Source organism: Quercus suber, unplaced genomic scaffold, assembly GCF_002906115.3.
Source record: "Quercus suber isolate HL8 unplaced genomic scaffold, Cork oak 2.0 scaffold_279, whole genome shotgun sequence".
NCBI lineage: Eukaryota > Viridiplantae > Streptophyta > Magnoliopsida > Fagales > Fagaceae > Quercus > Quercus suber.
The window spans coordinates 132827-138828 of NW_027069735.1; positions in this window are offsets into that span (position 1 = coordinate 132827).

Below are 6002 nucleotides of genomic sequence, written 5' to 3' on the forward strand. Positions count from 1 at the left end.
CTATTTGTAGTTTAGTCATGAACAGTTAAAAAAAAAAATATCTCAAGATTGCCCCAATTAGGCACAAGGTCGCCTTAGTGAGCAATAAAAGAAGCATAAGTCTCTTCCCCCAATGAAGCATGTACATCCCAAAACCATTTTGAGTAGATCACATAAATTCAAGAACACTATCCCTAGTAAGGAAGTAGAAGATTTTTCCCTAGTAAATCAAGCATATTTAGAACATCATCCTCATAGGAGAGGCAGAAGATTCTTCCCCAATGGACCCAAGCATAATTAAACAATCCCTAGTGAAGGAGAAAAAGATTCTTCCCAGCAGATCAAGTACACCTAAAGTATCCACAATGAGGAAGCAAAAGATTCTTCCTTAAAAGTCCTCAACATACCATGAAGGAAGCAAAAGATTCTTCCTTGGTGGATCACATATCTACAAAGTTACACTACTCCTTAGCTAGTTTCTCATCCCCAAGTAAGTCATGAAAGAGGCAGAAGATTCCTCCCAATACATACCTACTCCTCAGTGAGTTTTCACCACCCTAATGGATTCGACAATTAAGACTACTCATGCACATATCCTCAAGGAATTGAACATGTAGGCATGGTAAAAAAAGGTAGAGATAGAGAAAGAGACAAAGGTCAACCCGAGGCAAAAACCTCACCAAAAAAAGGTAGAGAAAGAAGTGAAGAATATAAGAGGAGCGAGTCGCCTGGAGAAGTTTGAGGCAAGAACCTCGAATGGACACCACAGAGACTGTATCCTTTTGTTGTTTGTTGGGTTAGCTCGAAGAGTGCCTTTGTTTGTTTTCTTTTTCATTTTAAGTGACTCTAGGATAGTGAGTCACTCGTCATTTGCTTGCAAGTTTCAAAATAGGTTTTAGGATAGTAAACCTGTCGTTGCTTGTTTCTCGAGCAACAAAGGAGGGACTTCGGACATACGAATCCCATGCAACTCTTGGGAGTTGCACCCCGCCTCATGTATGCTGATGTGTGTTGTGTGCGTGGGTTAGGCCTAAGCCGTACGTCGAAACAAAATGTTTTGTCTCTAATTTTTTGGATCCTGTCAGTGAAGCTCACGAATCAAAAGAGGGGCATCTGTAAACACTACATTTTGTACACCTTACGACTTAGGCCCCTGTTCCCCAATGATGCCCAAACTCTAAGGCTCGAAGCTAGTTTAAAGCCCAATTAAATATCAAATTGACTTGAGGAGTGTTAAAATGGAATATATAACATTTTAAATGAGTAAAGATCTATTTTTGGAAATAAAATAACCAAAGTGGCCTTCGGCCTATGTACGCAAGCACACTCCTGCATACGCAGCTAGGATTTCAGAGACATAAAAACTGCAAGTTTTTTGCAATAATGGCTAAGGTTTGGAAGGAATTCCACACCCTATTTTTTTCACTATAAAAAGCCTTACATGATATATTTTCAAAACACACAGAAATCCCATGGGAAAAATACAAGATTCACTAGAAAATAGTAAATCAAAAGGGAGTTATTCACAAAACATTCTCAAGTCAATTTTGCTTGATTAAGACCTCTTTTGTCCCCAATCCTTTTAGTTTAACATTGTGAATCACTTTCTTATTGGCTTGTGAATAAATTTGACTAAGGGGAATGGTCAAAATTAAGCTTGAAGGGCTTTTCTTTGAGGTATTAGTTCAAAAAAAATTTTCCTTTCCTTTTTATGCTTCTGTTTTTCTCGTTTTCTTGTTATAACGTGTTTTGATATGTTTTTCTAGTCTAGGTTTATGTTTTTATATGTTTAAAATGCATTTGGGGTGTTAGATTTAGTGTTTTAAGCTTGGTTGTGCTTTTAGGGTTTTCTGGGCAAGAACTTACGCCTGCATAATCTTGCACACACACGCAGGCTTAATTATGCACATGTAGGCTTGTTCTTGCGTGCACAGGCTGCTGCCTAGAAATCCTAATTTCTATTTCATTTATTTCATTTCTACTTTCACATGTTTGTTTGTTTGTTTAACTTCTATTTCTCATGCTTTTATGCTTTCAATACCTATGTTTCACATGTTTAATTGCTTGGTTTGCCTCACATGTTAGAATTAGGGTTTGTTTTGTATTTATATGGTTTTGATGACATGAGCATGCATTCACATGCTCATGCATAAATGCCATAGGTGCTGAGTTGTTGCAAGGTAAGTAAAAGGTAAGTCATGCATTGGAAATGTTCATGCATTTGTGATATGATCTCCTTTTGGTGTTAGAGATGAATGTGAATGTTTGGATGAATCACATGTTGCTTGGATATTTTCTTTTGTTTATGCTCCTGCCTTGGGTTGATTATACATGTGCTGCCTTGTTAGAGATGATGTGATGCCATGCTAGATGAATGTTAGGATGAGGTGTGAGATGTAAGGGTTTACCATGGTGTAATATGATGAATCATGTTTAGATGTATGACACTAGGGTTTATGTTAATGCTTTGATGCCATGTTAGATGAATGCTAGGGTCGTATATGTTTGGGTTGGTTTCTTATGCTTTATGGATGGATATGTATGCATTTTGGGATAATGATGCCATGTTGTATGCCTAAATGTATGCTAGTGTGTGTGTGTGAGTTAGAATACAAGTATTGGACATGATTTTTTCGAGGTTAAGACATAAGACACAATGATAGGCAGTCTTGGATGCCTACCGCCTTCCCAAGAACATACCTAAACTCTGAACCTATATCTCTGGTAGTAAGATCAATGGTCCTTTATTGAAAGGATGCTATATCCATGGTTCTTAGGACATTGCAAAAACTAGGTGGCAACTCCTCCGTTGTGTCCACACTTAGACTAAGTTAAAACCTGTGAGGACTAGGAAAAGCCAAAGACAAGTGGACGTCCAAGCCTAGGGTAGGATATCCTTTTTAGGATTGCTTTCAAAATGAGTCAAGGGGAATGTGTCTAGTTTCCATTTGCAAGTTTGCCCTATTGCTTACGACAAAGAGTTGTGCTCTACACCAGGTTCTATCCATCCTGTTTACACAACATCTGTGATTAACCCTAGGGAAAAGCAACCATGTTGCTTACACATTAGATCATACCCAATCCCTATGGGTTACCAACCCTACAAGGGCTTGCATGCATACATTAATGGCTCCATCATGTAAATGTGTACTGATAAAATTTGTGGCAAGTAGCCAGAACTCTGCACCAAGGAGGACATGGCCAAGAGCCCAAGAGGCAAGGCCATCCAGAATAAAGCCTCTTCATTGTAAATTTGAATTTCCTTGTATTGTAAAAGGCCTACTATTGGAGCCATTGTCTATAGCCCATGTTTTGGGGGCATTGTAAAAAGCCTTGTAAAAGCATTACTTTCTATGTAATCAAAAGAGAAGGGTCCATCCCGCAATTTGAAGCATGATATGAAAGTTCTGGTTACTCGTCAAACTTGCACATTATTATGCATCACTATAGAAATTCACCATGATAAAAACCCGCTTAAGGGTCCAAGCCAATATTTGGAAAATGATAGATGCATTTTAAATAAGCAAGAACCTAAACTAACTTCGTGCTTTTTTTGTGTTTCCACATTGTCATGTTTTCAAATGTACCCCATTTCTTTCCCATCCCATTTCTTTCCTTTCTAGGATTATAAAGAGAAAAGATTGCTTAAAGGAAACAGTCTAAGTTACCATCACATTGCGATCCTATCATCACTAGGTCTCATGCTAAAGAGATGTCTACTAGTGGTCCTTCCTCCATCAGGGAAAACACTCATGAGATTGCTCTTCTAAAAGAGAAGATGGCAGAAATGATGCGTATGATACAATAGCTAGTTGTAGGAGGGAGCCGAGCTTCATCTAATCCCACTCCGGAGGGCTTTGTGCCCCCAGTCTAAAAATGAGGCCTAACTGCTTCCAAAACCAAATCAAGGCCAAACCACACCGCCATTCATCCCACAAGGAGGTAACCAAGAATTGAATCCTCCTAAGGATAAGACCTCAGAGTCTGGGTATGGTCAGGGCAATAGTCAAGTGGAGACCTTGACTAAGAAGATACATATTATAGAGGGCTCTGGTGCCCAAGGAAGTGTCGATTTGGATAGCTTGACCAATTTTCCTCAAGTCATTATGCCTCCAAGTTCAAGTCACCTAAGTTAGTCAAATATGATGGCACTGGAGATCCTTGTGCCCATTTGTACATGTTCTATTGGAAGATGGCATCCTATGGAGACAATCGTCCTTTGTTTTGCTAGATTTTCCCTGATAGCTTAACTAGCCCTGCGACTACATGGTATGAGAGATTAGAAAAGACCTGTAGTTGGAGAGAGATGGCTGTGGACACAACATAAAGTGTCAAAATTGGCACCTAATTATATGGTCAGGAACCATGAATATAGCATCCTTTCGAGGAAGGACCATTGATCTTTCTACCAGAGTATGGGTTCAGAGTTTAGGTAGAGTTTTAGGAAGGTATTAGACACCTAAAGCTACCAAACCCTAAGTTTGGCCTCCTCTCATAGTGTCTTATATCTTAACCTTATTAAAAGCATGTTCAATACTTGTATTCTAACTCACACACACACCAGCATACATCTAATCATACAACATGACATCATTCATCCCAAACTCTAACCATACATCTAATCATGCTCAGTTAGCAAACCTAACATACATCTATCATGGCAAGCATCTCATCACAAACCCTAGCATACATCTATCATGGAATTTCATCGACCTAGTATTCATCATGTCATCATGTCACATCCAAGGCTTGTAAACATTCATACATCATGTTAAGGCAGCAACATAAACTTCAAAGGATCAAATAACCAACATGTGAAAGGTAAACCAACAACAAATATATGAAATAGAGACTCAAGACCATAAACATATGAAAAAGAATCTAAAACAAAAGCACATTATTCGAGATAAAGAACAAAACAGAAGAGTTAGGGTTTCCGGGTAGGATCATGCATACGCATGAACAAGCCTGCATACACAAAAAGGATTATGTGTACAAGGAAACCAGCCTAGAAACTTTAACAACACAGTAAAACAGAGAAAGGCACAAAACGGTAAATCTAATAGCCTAACATGCTAAAAAACATAAATAAAGTCTAAAACTAACCTAAACAAACATATATAAAAATAAACTAAGCAAAGAAACAGATTGAAGGTAGAAATGAAAAAAGTAAATTTTAAAAGAATACCTCAAAAAAAAAAAAAAAAAAAAAAACCTCAGTCAATATATTCACAAATCAATAGAAACGTGATTAGTAATCTTAAACTCAAAGGATTAAGGCCAGAAAAGCCCCAATCAAATAAAATTGACTTGAAGATGTTTTGTGAAAAATTCCCTCTTTGATTCACTATTTCTAGTGAATCTTAGGTTTTCCCTTAGGATTTTTTCTGTGTCTTGAAAAGGAACCATGTAAGGCTTTATATAGTTGAAAAATAGGGGTTTAGAACAGCTCCCAGATGATGTGGGATTCATTCCAAACTTTAGTCTTTAATGCAGAAAGCTTGCATTTTTTATGTCTCTGAAACCCTAGCTGCGTAAGCAGACTTGTGCCTACGTACGCAGCATGTGGCCTGCGTACACGAGTTTGTGCCTGTGTACATAAACCGTGGGTTTTCTTTGGCCTTTATTTTCCAAAAATAGATTTTTTCTCATTAAAAGTTATATTTTCCATTTTAACACCTCTCAAGTCAATTTAACATTTGATTGGGCCCTAAACCAACTTTGGGTCTCGAAATTTGAGCATCATTGGGAAATGGGGGCTTGAGTTGTAAGGGATACAAAATGCGGTGTCTATAGATGCCCTTATTCTGATTCGTGAGCTTTACTAACATAATCAAAATAATAAGAGACAAAACATTTTGTTTCGATGTACGACTCGGGCCCAACCTATGCACATGACACACATCACGCATACATGGGGTGGGGTGCAACTCTGAAGAGTTGCGTGGGATTTGTATGTTTGAATTCCCACCTTTTTTGCTTAGGAAACGGGCAACGATAGGTTCACTATCCTAGAACCTGTT